Source organism: Protopterus annectens, chromosome 5.part0 (assembly GCF_019279795.1).
Source record: "Protopterus annectens isolate FY-2018-M chromosome 5.part0, PAN1.0, whole genome shotgun sequence".
Lineage (NCBI taxonomy): Eukaryota > Metazoa > Chordata > Ceratodontiformes > Protopteridae > Protopterus > Protopterus annectens.
Genome location: NC_056735.1, coordinates 89414739 through 89427977, shown reverse-complemented (window position 1 = coordinate 89427977; position 13239 = coordinate 89414739). Strand labels below are relative to the sequence as shown.

Below are 13239 nucleotides of genomic sequence, written 5' to 3'. Positions count from 1 at the left end.
GAGGTATTTGCTTCTCACAAGTAATACAATTAACTTTTTCTGGCTTCAGTAAAAAGCAAGAAAAAAGTTTCCCCAACGGGGTACTTAGCTTTAGTGAAGACTTTCGTTCTGAAACTCAAACTCGAATATTTCAGTAGTTGGCCGACCGGCACTTGCGAAATGCTTCTGCTTCGGGCACCGCGCGGCAAGAAAGACTAAAGAAAATGGCGTCGGCTGCATGTTTTATACCCCTGATGACGTGACGTCATGGAAGAGGAGACAGCAACCGAACAGGACCCAAGACTTTGGAATTCAGGTCAACTGAGGGCAACCTGCCAGCAGATTACCCAAATGTAATCACTGCAACAGTGAAACATGAAGAACATCCTCCTGTTACATATTAATGTCAGTAGGAAACGGAACTGATATCCTCCTAAATATTAATGTCAGTAGGAAACAGAACAGATCTTCTCCTGTTAAATATTAATGCCAGTAGGAAACACAACGGATCTCCTCCTGTTACATATTAAGGTCAGTAGGAAACAGAACTGATATCCTCCTGTTACATATTAATGTCAACAGGAAACAGAACTGATATTCTCCTGTTACATATTAATGTCAGTAGGAAACAGAACTGATCTCCTCCTGTTACATATTAATGTCAGTAGGAAACAGAACTGATATAGAGTTACATATTGTCAGCAGGAAACAGAACTGATCTCCTTCTGTTACATATTGTCAGTAGGAAACAGAACTGATCTCTTCCTGTTACATATTAATGTCAGTAGGAAACAGAGCTGATCTCTTCCTGTTACATACTGTCAGTAGGAAACAGAACGGATATCCTCCTGCTAAAATACTGTCAGTGGGAAATAGAACCGATCTCTGCCCGTTACATATTAATGTCAGCAGGAAAGAGAACTATATTAATGTCAGTAGGAAACAGAACCAATATCCTCCTGTTAAATATTAATGTCACTAGCCTGTTAAATATTAATGTCAGCAGGAAACAGAACTATATTAATGTCAGTAGGAAACAGAACCGATCTCCTAATACATATCAATGTCAGTAGGAAACAACCAATCTCCTCCTGTTAAATATTAATGTCAGCATGAAACAGAACCAATATCCTCCTGTTACATAATGTCAGTTGGAAAACAAAACTGATATCCTCCTGTTACATATTAATGTCAGTAGGAAACAGAACTGATATCCTCCTGTTAAATATTAATGTCAGTAGGAAACAGAACCGATATCCTCCGGTTAGATACTGTCAGTAGGAAACAGAACTGATATCCTCCTGTTGCACATTAATGTCAGCAGGAAACAAAACTGATATCCTCCTGTTACATATTAATGCCAGTAGGAAACAGAACTGATATCTCCTAGTAAATATTTATGTCAGTAGGAAACAGAACTGATATCCTCTTATTACATATTAATTTCAGCAGGAAACAGAACTGATATCCTCTTGTTACATATTGTCAGTAGGAAACAGAACCATTCTCCTCCTGTTAAATATTAATGTCAGTAGGAAACAGAACCAATCTCCTCCTGTTAGATATTAATGTTAGTAGGAAACAGAACTGATATCCTCCTGTTACATATTGTCAGTAGGAAACAGAACTGATATCGTACTGTTAAATATTAATGCCAGCAGGAAACAGAACCGATATCCTCCTGTTACATATTGTGAGTAGGAAACAGAACTGATACCCTCCTGTTAAATATTGTTAGTGGGAAACAGAACTGATATCCTCCTGTTACATATTGTCAGTAGGAAACAGAACTGATCTCTGCCTGTTAAATATTAATGTCAGCAGGAAACAGAACTATATTAATGTCAGTAGGAAACAGAACCAATATTCTCCTGTTACATATTAATGTCAGTAGGAAACAGAACTGATATCCTCCTGTTAAATATTAATGTCAGAAGGAAACAGAACCGAGATATCCTCCAGTTACATATTGTCAGAAGGAAACAGAACTGATATAGTCCTGCTAAATACGGTCAGTAAGAAACAGAACTGATATCCTCCTGTTAAATATTAATGCCAGTAGGAAACAGAACTGATCTCCTCCTAATACATATTAATGTCAGTAGGAAGCAGAACCGATCTCCTCCTGTTGCATATTAATGTCAGTAAGAAACAGAACCGATCTCCTGTTACATATTAATGTCAGCAGGAAACAGAACCAATATCCTCCTGTTACATAATGTCAGTAGGAAAAAAGAACCAATATCCTCCTGTTACATACTAATGTCAGTAGGAAACAGAACTGATCTCCTCCTGTTACATATTAATGTCAGTAGGAAACAGAACCGATCTCCTCCTGTTACACAGTAATGTCAGTAGGAAACAGAACCAATCTCCGCCTGTTGCATATTAATGTCAGTAGGAAACAGAACCAATATCATCCTGTTACATATTAATGTCAGTAGGAAACAGAACCGATATCCTCCTGTTAAATACTGTCAGTAGGAAACAGAACGGATATCCTCCTGTTACATATTAATGTCAGCAAGAAACAGAACTGATCCCCTCTTGTTACACATTAATATGTAACAGGAGGAGATCAGTTCTCTTTTCTGCTGACATTAATGTCAGTAGGAAACAGAACTGATATTCTGCTGTAAAATATTGTCAGTAGGAAACAGGACAGATATCCTCCTGTTACACATTAATGTCAGCAGGAGACAGAACTGATATCCTCCTGTTACATATTAATGTCAGTAGGAAACAGAACTGATATCTCCTAGTAAATATTTATGTCAGCAGGAAACAGAACTGATATCCTCTTGTAACATATTGTCAGTAGGAAACAGAACAGATATCCTCCTGTTACATATTAATGTCAGTAGGAAACAGAACGGATATCCTCCTGTTACATATTAATGTCAGTAGGAAACAGAACCGATATAGTACAGTTTTGTACCTACCATAAATGTAGATGTTCAAGTGTTCACCCTGCTGCAGTCATCGCACTTGGGTTATCCTGCTGTCAGACGGTCTCGCAGTCGGCCCGAATTCCAAAGTCTTGGTCCGGTGTCGGTTGCTGTCGCTTCTTCCCTGACGTCAGTGTGTCAGGGGTATACAAGAGGCATCCGACACCATTTTCTGCAGTTTTTCTTGCCCCAGATGTCAGGTGCCCCCAAAAGGTAGGCAAAAAAAAAGTGTATATATATATATATATATATATATATATATATATATATATATATATATATATATATATATTTATCTACATACATATATACATATGGCTATATAAAAATAATACAAAACCCTAAGGTACAAGCAAATACACCACAGAGGTAGAATAGGATAAAGTGGTAGAGATAAGTTCAGCTAGTTCAGAGGGGATGGAGGGAGGGTAACCTGGACTGCAGCAGGGTGAACACTCGAACATCTACATTTATGGTAGGTTCAGAACTGTACTATGTTCATCGTGTTACCCTGCTGCAGTCCTCACACTTGGGTTGAATCCCAAAGCTAAGGAGGGGAGGTGGAGTCAAACAGGGTTAGAAGAAGCTAGTAGACCCTGCAAAACCGCAGTGGCAAAATCAGCTCTAGTCTTAAGAGTAAAGAGGTAAGTGATGGTGTTTGGTGAAGGTGTGCACTGAACTCCAACTAGCAGCTTCCAGAATGTCCTTGGTTGGCACTCCCCTGAGAAAGGCTGCTGATGTAGCTGTAGCCCTGATGGAGTGGGGCCTAATGTTAACAGGTACTGGTTTCCCATGATATGTGTAGCAGAAACGTATGCAATGTCCTATCCATTTAGAAATGGTCTGCTTTGAGATGGCTTTTCCTTGTGATCCTGTAGCATAGGCTACAAAGAGCTGGTCAGTTTTTCTGAAAGCCTTAGTTTTATCCAAGTAGTAACGTAATTGCCTGTGAATGTCCAAAGAGTGCAGGAGTCTTTCTCCTGTGTTCTGGGGATTTGGGAAGAAGGTGGGCAAGTGAATGGTTTGGTTTAGGGCCACACTGGATACCACCTTTGGCATAAAGGAAGGATTAGTTCGTAGAGAAACTCTGTCTTGATGAAAAATGAGGAAAGGTTCCACTGCCATTAGTGCCTGTAGCTCTGAGACTCTTCTAGCTGAGGTTATTGCTAGTAGTAGGGCAGTTTTCCATGAAAGAAATTTTAAATCAGTTGAAAAAGCTGGTTCAAAGGGCGGCAGTGTAAGCTTTTCCAGGACAAAGTTGAGATCCCAAGTAGGTGTTGGAGCTCTCCTTGGTGGTCTTAAGTTCTTAGCCCCTCTGAGGTACTGTCTTAGGAGTGGATGTGAAAATAAAGGAGGATCCGTGCTGTAATGAGCTGAAATTGCTGAGGCATGGATCTTAATAGATGAAAAGGAAAGTCCTTTGTGTAACATCTCAGTTAAATATTGTAGAATCTGAGGAATGTTTGGCTCCAGGGAATTTAGGCCTTTAGCCTGGTTCCAGGCGCAAAATCTTTTCCATTTGTCTGAATAAGTTTTCCTGGTGCTTGGCCTCCTGGCCTCCAGAATGACATCCATAACAGCTTTGGATAAAGGTGTTGGCTGGTTGCTTATGTAATTTGCCATGCAGCCAGGTTTAAAGTCTTGAGCTGGCTGTGTAGAATCAGATTGCCTCGCTGGGTGAGCAGGTGAGGAATTTGTGGCAAAATCCATGGTGGGCCCTGGGCCATGGTCCTTAAAATTGGATACCAATGTTGGCGTGGCCAGTCTGGTGCAACGAGAATCATTTGTGGCCTCTCTAATCTGACTTTCAGCAGTACCTTTGCTAGAAGAGGCAGTGGAGGGAAGGCATACACTGTTAATGTTTTCTAACTGAATGAGAGGGCGTCCACTTTCCAAGCTAGTGGATGGAAGGTCCTTGTGCAAACTTTTTGAAGTTGGTGGTTGTGGGGGCTTGCAAACAGATCTATGTCTGGGCGACCACATTTTTGAACTATCACTGCAAATACTTGTGGATCTAGTTTCCATTCGTGTGGGTCCATGATGTTTCTGCTTAGGTCGTCTGCCAATGTGTTTTTCTTTCTTGGCAGGAACTGTGCTTGTAATTGAACCTGGTAAGACAGTGCAGTGTTCCACAAGGTCATTGCTTGCCTGCATAGAGTGTAGGAATGTGTGCCCCCTTGCTTGTTTATGTACCACATAACTGTGGTGTCTGTCCTTATTAGTAGTTGTCCTGGGTGTAGAAGGTCCTTGAAAGCTGTTAGGGCATTCTGCACTGCTAGCATTTCTTTTTGATTGATATGCAGGTGTCTCTGATCTGTAGTCCATTTGCCCTGAATGCACTGTCCTGCCATGTGTGCTCCCCAGGCATAGTCCGATGCATCCGCTCTCATAGTTTGCCTGGCTGTGGGTAAGGTGAAAGGCTGACCCTTGTTGAGGTGACATGCCTGTTCCCACCATAGAAACTCCTGTTGAAGGCAGGGAATGAGTGGAATCATTGTTTCCAAGCTGTGGCTGTGCTGAGTCCATACACTTTTCAGGTACCATTGTAATTTCCTCATATGCAGTTTTGCAAATGGTATTAGTAGTATGCAAGATGCCATGAATCCCAAGGCCTGCAGAATTTTTCTTGCAGGGAGTTGGGTCTTTGTTGCCATTATTTTGAAATATTGAAACAGCTGTCGGTGTTTGTCTGGCGTGAGATAAGCCATCTGGGCCGTTGTATTCAAGCTGGCACCCAGGAATATTATGTTTTGTGAGGGCACTAGTTTTGATTTCTTTTCCTTTACTGTGTACCCTAGGCAACTTAGAAGGTGTTTGACAAATGCCAGATGCTGTAAAAGAATGTCCTTGCTTTCTGCTTGAATAAGACAGTCGTCCAGGTATGGGTATATTTGAATTCCTCTTTGTCTGCAGTATGCAATTACTGGTGCCAGGCATTTTGTGAAGACCCTGGGCGCAGCAGATAAGCCAAAGGGCAGTGCAGAGAATTGATAATGCGTTGAACCTGCAATGAAGCAGAGGTATCTTCTGCAATTTTGTCTGACAGGGACATGCAGGTATGCCTCCTTGAGATCCAAAGTGACTAGCCAAGCATTCTTGCCCAGCATGGGAAGAAGCTGCTGTAGTGTTAGCATCTTGAATTTTGGCACTTGCAGATAGGTGTTCAGAATTGAAAGATCTAGAATGGGTCTCCATGCTTTGTCCTTTCTTGGAACTAGGAAGAGTCTTGAGTAAAATCCTTGCCCTTGCTCCTGTGAAGGTACCTGTTGAATGGCTCTCATGCTCATGAGAGCTGCAATTTGTTTTTGTGCCTCTGCCCATTGATTTGGTGGCAGGTTTGGCATTCCTTTGATCCTTGGTAAGGTATGAAAGTGGAATCTGTATCCTTGAGAGACCATGTTTAGAACCCATTTGTCTGCTGTGATGATATGCCAGTTGTCTGCAAAAAAATGCTAGTTTTCCTCCCAAGGGTGTTGCCAGGAGAGATTTGCTTGGTAGTTTGAGGATAGAGTCATTGTGTCTGCCTTCTGCTAGCTTGGGGCCTGTCTTCTCCTCCTTTCTGGGTAGCAGAACCCCACTGGCGAGGTTTGTAAGGGCCCTGTGACTGACCTCTGCCCCTTGGGCATCTGTATTTGCCCCTCTGTGATCTGTCTGAAGCTGGAAAGGACCAATTTTTATTGGCCAATTTCTGCTGAAGCGAGGGGGTTGTACCTGCAAGAAATCCTTGACCATTTGCATAGATTTAGCCTTATCCTCCATTTTCTTTAAAACCTCTTCTGCTTTGACACCAAATAATACATCTTGTTGTAAAGGTGCATCTAATTAATTTTGCTTTAACATGGTCAGAGAGGGTTTGCTCTTTTAACCAAGCATGTATACGAATGACAGAGCCAGTAACAGCTGCTCTACAAGAAGCTTCCAATGAATCAAATCCGCATTGTAAAGTATGCTTGCCCACCTGTTCAGCTGCATGCAACAGATCCTGCATTTCCTTGAATTCTGAATGTGTGCTCATTTTTTGTTTTAACTGAGACATTAGGAATTGCTGATATTTCAACATGTGAAACTGGCAATTTAATGCTCTCATAGCCAGAGTTGCAGAGGTGTACATTTTCTTTCCCCATCTATCTAGGGCTCTGGAATCTCTTTCAGAGGGCACAGGATTTTTAGCCGTAGAAGCTTTTGCTCCCTTAGGACCCTGGGAAATGGATTCTGGGTCAGCTACAGGACTTTTATAAAGGAATTTGTGAGAGTCAGGTACTCTGTAGTGTCTGTCTGGTTTGGCTGGAGCAGGAGGTAGAGAGTCTGGATTTAAACTACACTCCAGGTAGACATCATCCACAATATCTCAAAACAGGAGGGATATCAAGAAGTCTGTGCTGGGGTAATAAAAGGATCTCTCAGAGCATTTTCTTAGAATCTGAGTAATCCTGGCCTTCCCAGTGGAAATGTTCCCTCATGGGGTATCTAATATTTCTCCAAAGGAGTAGTCTTCAGGGGGAGATGCTGAGGGAATAGAGTCTTCAGCATCAGAATCCTCATAAGGTGGAAAAGTGTAATCCTATTCCTCAGAAGAATCTGAAGAGAGAGAAACCTGGTCAGAGGATGCATAATCCTCCTCTTGTCTTAGTCTTTTATCAGGAGGGGGATGGGAACCCCTGATAAGGGTAATTAAATCTTCAGCCATCTTAAGCATCTGTTTCTTAGGCATGGGGCCTTGACCTGTAGACTGATGAACAGTTTTCTTAGGCTTAAAGGAGTTTTAAGCTTAGTATAAGATTTAATGGTGAGTGTAGTCGGTCCGAAGACACCTTCTGCAACCGAAGGTGTTTCCTCTGCACCGGTGTCTAATTCTGCTCCGGTGTCGGTAGATGGCTGAGTCGGCAGCTGTCTGGGGTTCCAGCTCTGCGGTCATCAGGGGCTGCGTAGGAGCCTCACTGAAAACCGGAGAACCGGTGACAGGCCCAGCTGAGGCCTCGGGGTCTGGCTTATTCCTAGGCTGACTGTCCTTATCCTTGCGTTTTTTATGAACTGCGGTCGTCGGCTGCTCCGACGGCATGATATAATTAAATTTCCTACCAAAGTAATGCCGTGCAAAGTCAAAACGGTGTTTGATAGTGCGTTTATTAAACCTAGCGCAAAACCGACAACCTGTGACGTCGTGGTCTGGGCCTAGGCAAGGAATACAATAGGAATGGAAATCCTTATGAGGTATTTGTTTCCCACAAGAAATGCAATTGTTAACTTTTCTGACATCAGATTGAGGCAAGAAAATGTTCCCCAACGGGGTACTTCCTTTATTGAAGACTTCGGACTGAAATTCAAATCAAATCGAAAATCTCACATGTCGGCCGACCGGCACTTGCGAACTGCTTCTGCTTCGGGCACCGCGCGGCAAGAAAGACTGGAGAAAATGGCGTTGGATGCCTCATATACTCCTGGCGCACTGACGTCAGGGAAGAAGCGACAGCAACCGATGCCGGACCAAGACTTTGGAATTCGGGCCGACTGCGGGACCGCCTGACGGCAGGATAACCCATGTGTGATGACTGCAGCAGGGTAACACGATGAACATCCTCCTGTTACATATTGTCAGTAGGAAACAAGAACCGATATCTTCCTGTTGCATATTAATGTCAACAGGAAACAGAACAGATATCCTCCTGTTACATATTAATGTCAACAGGAAATGGAACCGATATCCTCCTGTTGCATATTAATGTCAGCAGGAAACAGAACCGATATCCTCCTGTTACATATTAATGTCAGCAGGAAACAGAACTGATCTCCTCCTGTTAAATATTAATGTCAGTAGGAAACAGAACCGATATCCTCCTGTTAAATATTAATGTCAGTAGGAAACAGAACCAATATCCTCCTGTTACATATTATTGTCAGCAGGAAACCGAACCGATATCCTACAGTTACATATTGTCAGCAGGAAACAGAACTTGATCTCCTCCGGTTAAATATTAATGTCAGGAGTGTCAACAAAATCCATGAGTTGCATGTTCACCTCTCTCTATACTCTCCTGACATTGTACTCATCACCGACACTTGGGTAAGACCGAATATCTCTAATAATGAATTGCTGTCACCTGCGTATACTGTCATACTTCGACAGGACAGTTAAAGGGGGAGAAGTGGCGCTACTCTTTAAAAGCCACCTTTCTGTAGAAACCGTGGATGTTAAAACACCAAACTTTGACAATGCTTAAGTACTACTTACTAAACTGAACATTAACCCCCAAAAAACAAATACAATAGGCATCTATATCCTACCAGGGGATAATATTCAAACGCTAGAAAATGTATTGCAATGGACCACAAAAACATTGCCTCAGGAAACAATAATCATGGGAGACTTTAATGTAGACTGGTTAGACTGCAATTCCCATAATCCCAAAAATTACATTAATCTACACAGCTTCATCCAACTCATACAAACACCCACTAGGATTAATAAACCATCCAATAAACACTCCACTCTTGACTGGATCCCAACAAATAGGCCAGCCCTCTCCTTTCACTCTGGTGGTCTCCCAGAGAGCCTCAGTGACCATTTCCCAACCTATCTACTTAGACATCATACTAACCTAAAAAAACAAACTATATACCAACAAATAAGAAACAAAAAACACCTTAACCTCAGTGACCTCACAGACATCCTTAAACAGTGTAAATGGACTCCACTCAAGCCACTTCCCCTAGATGAAGAAGTAGACTATTTTAATACTACCTTCCTGACCATCCTAAACACACAGGCCCCTATCAGGACTATACGAGTTAAACCTAACTACAGCCCATGGCTAAACAAAGAAACTAGGTCTCTACTAAAATCAAGAGACACGGCTTGAGAAAACTGGTAGAAAACTAAATCCAAATCTGCATTACAAACCTACCGGGAACTTAGAAATAGAGCAAAACAGCAAATTAAACAAGACAAAATTAATTACTACTCCCAAGTCCAAACTAAGCACTGCAATAACCCACAAAAATTCTGGTCAGCAATAAACAATATACTCCTACCTGGCAAAGTCATCACTCCCCGAACACCACTAATACAGACATCGCTACTCAATTCAATAAATATCTTCTTGAGACGATCTCAGCCCTATCCAATAATCAAACCCCCTCCTCTATCAAAACTACTTTTATGCCAACCAAAAACAAGACCACCTTCTGCCTGCAACCTGTATCTACAGAAACAATCAAAAACTGCTTAAGAAATTAAAACCCACCAGACCAGCTGCAGACAACTTACCTGCTGATTTCCTAAATCTAAATGTTGAGAGAATTGCCTACCTAGTCTCCATTCTTATCAATAGATCCACAGCAGAACACTAAGTCCCTACAACCTAGAAAACATCTCACATTATACCACTTCATAAAGAAGGCTCATCAACAGATCTGTCTACCAATCCATTGCAATCTTATCACTACTACCCAACATACTAGAGAGAATTGTTCACAAACAAATCACAGATTACCTGGATACTAACAATCTACTAACGAATACCCAACCAGCCATTTCACAGTACTACCACAGCATTAATGACATTTACTAGTACTGTGCAGTGGAGACAAATAAAACAGTTTCCATGTTTCAAGGGAGGGGTTATGAAGAGAAAAACCTCAGAGTTCGAATAGGATTACTAATAAAGGAAATGGGAAATTTATAAGACAGGAAAGATTTAGTAATAAACAATCGGAACATCTTCTTGACCAAGGTAACGGAATATTTTATGTCCACATTTAATTTGTTCTCTGTAACTCAGGAGAAATTACTAAAACAATATTTGAATGTTTTAAACAGAGATCGTCTCTTTAAAAGATGTTCGGTTAAGGTTCTCTTACAGAAAAGGACGTAATTTGAAATATTTTTTAGCACAGGGAACTTATAAGGAGACCAAAAACTTAGCACCACGTACCCAAAGGCAGACTCAAACAACTTTAATAGGAAGAAAATAAAATAAATAACGCTTCAGTAAATCACCTTTTCGTCATCCAACTTCATCAGATAAAACCCCCTTCCCGTACAAGATCTTATATACTCGTGCTATCTGATAAAATCAGACCTTAACCAATAATCTTCACAATACAATTAAACAATTAATACAATGAGTTTAATCACTTTGTCATTTCATTTCTACAAGTTTAAAAAACTTTTTTAGGGCAAATACACTTGTGGATAATGTTCAGTAATAATATATATCTATTTAAGAATACAAAGACTATTAAAATTAATCATTTATTTATTCTATATATGTACCAACTTATCTATAAATATAATGTTATACATAAAAACTCCATTTAAAAGCTTCGTATAAAAACATTAAAAACTGATTTGTAATACTCAATGCTCCCTCTAGTGGCACAAATTTTTATAACAGCTCTTACCTACGTAGAATGAATGACATCTCTTGCATAGGACTAAATATATAATACCTTTGGTATTACAATTAACAAAGGTGTTCAAAATTAAACTCCTGTTTCTTGCATGTAAGTGTACTGTATCTCCTATAATTAGGTATGAACAATAATTGCAACACCCACATTTAAAAAGTCCTTTTTTCTTTTTAATGCCCTTCTCAAAACTATGTTTGTTAGCACTTCTCTCTAGAATATTCTTGATATTAAATCCTTTACGGTAGGTATATTTTAATTCTTGATCAAAAATTTGTTTTAAATCAGACACCTTAGCAAAGTTTTTCCATTCCTTTTCAATGACACTTCTCACTAACCCTGTCTGGCCATCATAAGTAGTTGTAAATCCTGAACTATAAACTTCTTTTGATATTTCATCTACTTCATGTTCATTAATAATATGTGGTGTACCCAAAATGGGAGCAAATTTTTTGCTTCTTCCATCAGTAACTTTGTTACATATCTTGTCATATAGGTCACCTGGGTAACCCCTGTTCAAGAACATTTCCTTCAAGGACAAACATTCACTTTTGTAAATTTCATTATCTGAGGTCATTCTACTCAACCGTACTAGTTGCCCTTTCACCACTCCTTTCTTATGGTGAAATGGGTGCGAACTAGTATAATGTAAATAGGAATTAGAAAATGCCTCTTTTCTATATATTCTAGATGTAAAGCCCTGATTAGTCTTCCTTGTATTTACATCCAAATAATTTAATTCATTATAGTTAAAATTGTGTGTAAATTTAAAAAAAACTAGTTGTCCCATTAATATAATGAACAAATGAAATAAATTCCTCCTCGGGTCCTTCCCACAAGAAACAAAGGTCATCTAAAAATCTACCATAAAATGTCCAATTGCTGTTGTACAAAGATTTTAACATAAAATTATTTTCCCAATAGGCCATAATAATATTTGCATATGTGGGGGCACAATGGGCCCCCATGGCTACTCCTTTTGATTGCCTAAAATATTCACCTTGGAAAAAAATTAAATTATTTTTCAGTACAACCTCCATCAAACATAAAACAGTTCTAAATTCATTATAATTAATATCTTTAAAATCAACCAACATTTCCTCAAACCACAATAATCCCACATCATGTGGTATACTTGTAAATAGGTCCACTACATCCAGTGTACAAAAGGCTACTCTTTCAGAAAACAAAGTTTGGTTCAATTTACCCAGAAGATCCCAAGAATCCCGGAGTATATTACCATTAATCAATACTATTTTCTTAACTTTCAAATCTATATATTTAGCTAAGGGTGCTTTCACAGACCCCTCTGCAGAAACAATAGCTCTCAGGGGTGGATCCTTAACATCTTTGTGAACTTTCGGTATTCCGAAAATAGAAGGCACCCTTGGTTTTCCTACATATAAGTATTTGTAAGTGTCTAAGTTAATTAACCCTTCTAACAAAAGGTCATTTAGTAACACATAAATTTTCTTATATGCAATATTAATTTCATTGATGGATGTTCTAATATATTTATCCGAATCATTTAAAATCTCATTTTTCCTTCATAAACTATATTATCCATCAGTACCACCCCCCCACCTTTGTCTGGCTTCATAAAGTACAGTTTTGTACCTACCATAAATGTAGATGTTCGAGTGCTCATACAGCTGCAGTCATTACAGATGGGTTATCCTGCCGTCAGGCGGGTCCTCGGTCGGCCAAATTCCAAATTCTAGGTCCAGCGTCGGTTGTCGTCGCTTCTTCCCTGACGTCAGTGCAGCAGGGGTATAAAAGAGGCAGCCGACGCCATTTTCTTCAGTTTTTCTTGCCCCAGATGTCAGGTGCCCCCAGAAGGAAGGCAAACAATGTTATGCAAAGATGCAATGTTGATAAATCAAAAACAGTAGTTGCAAGCAAATAC

General features: G+C 40.1%; 1 protein-coding gene across 1 annotated transcript in view; it reads right to left on the bottom strand.

Annotated features, from left to right (window-relative positions):
* The window catches only part of USP25 (ubiquitin specific peptidase 25), a 2531105-nt gene that overhangs the window by 310482 nt on the left and 2207384 nt on the right, over nt 1–13239 (bottom strand). The window lies entirely within an intron of this gene.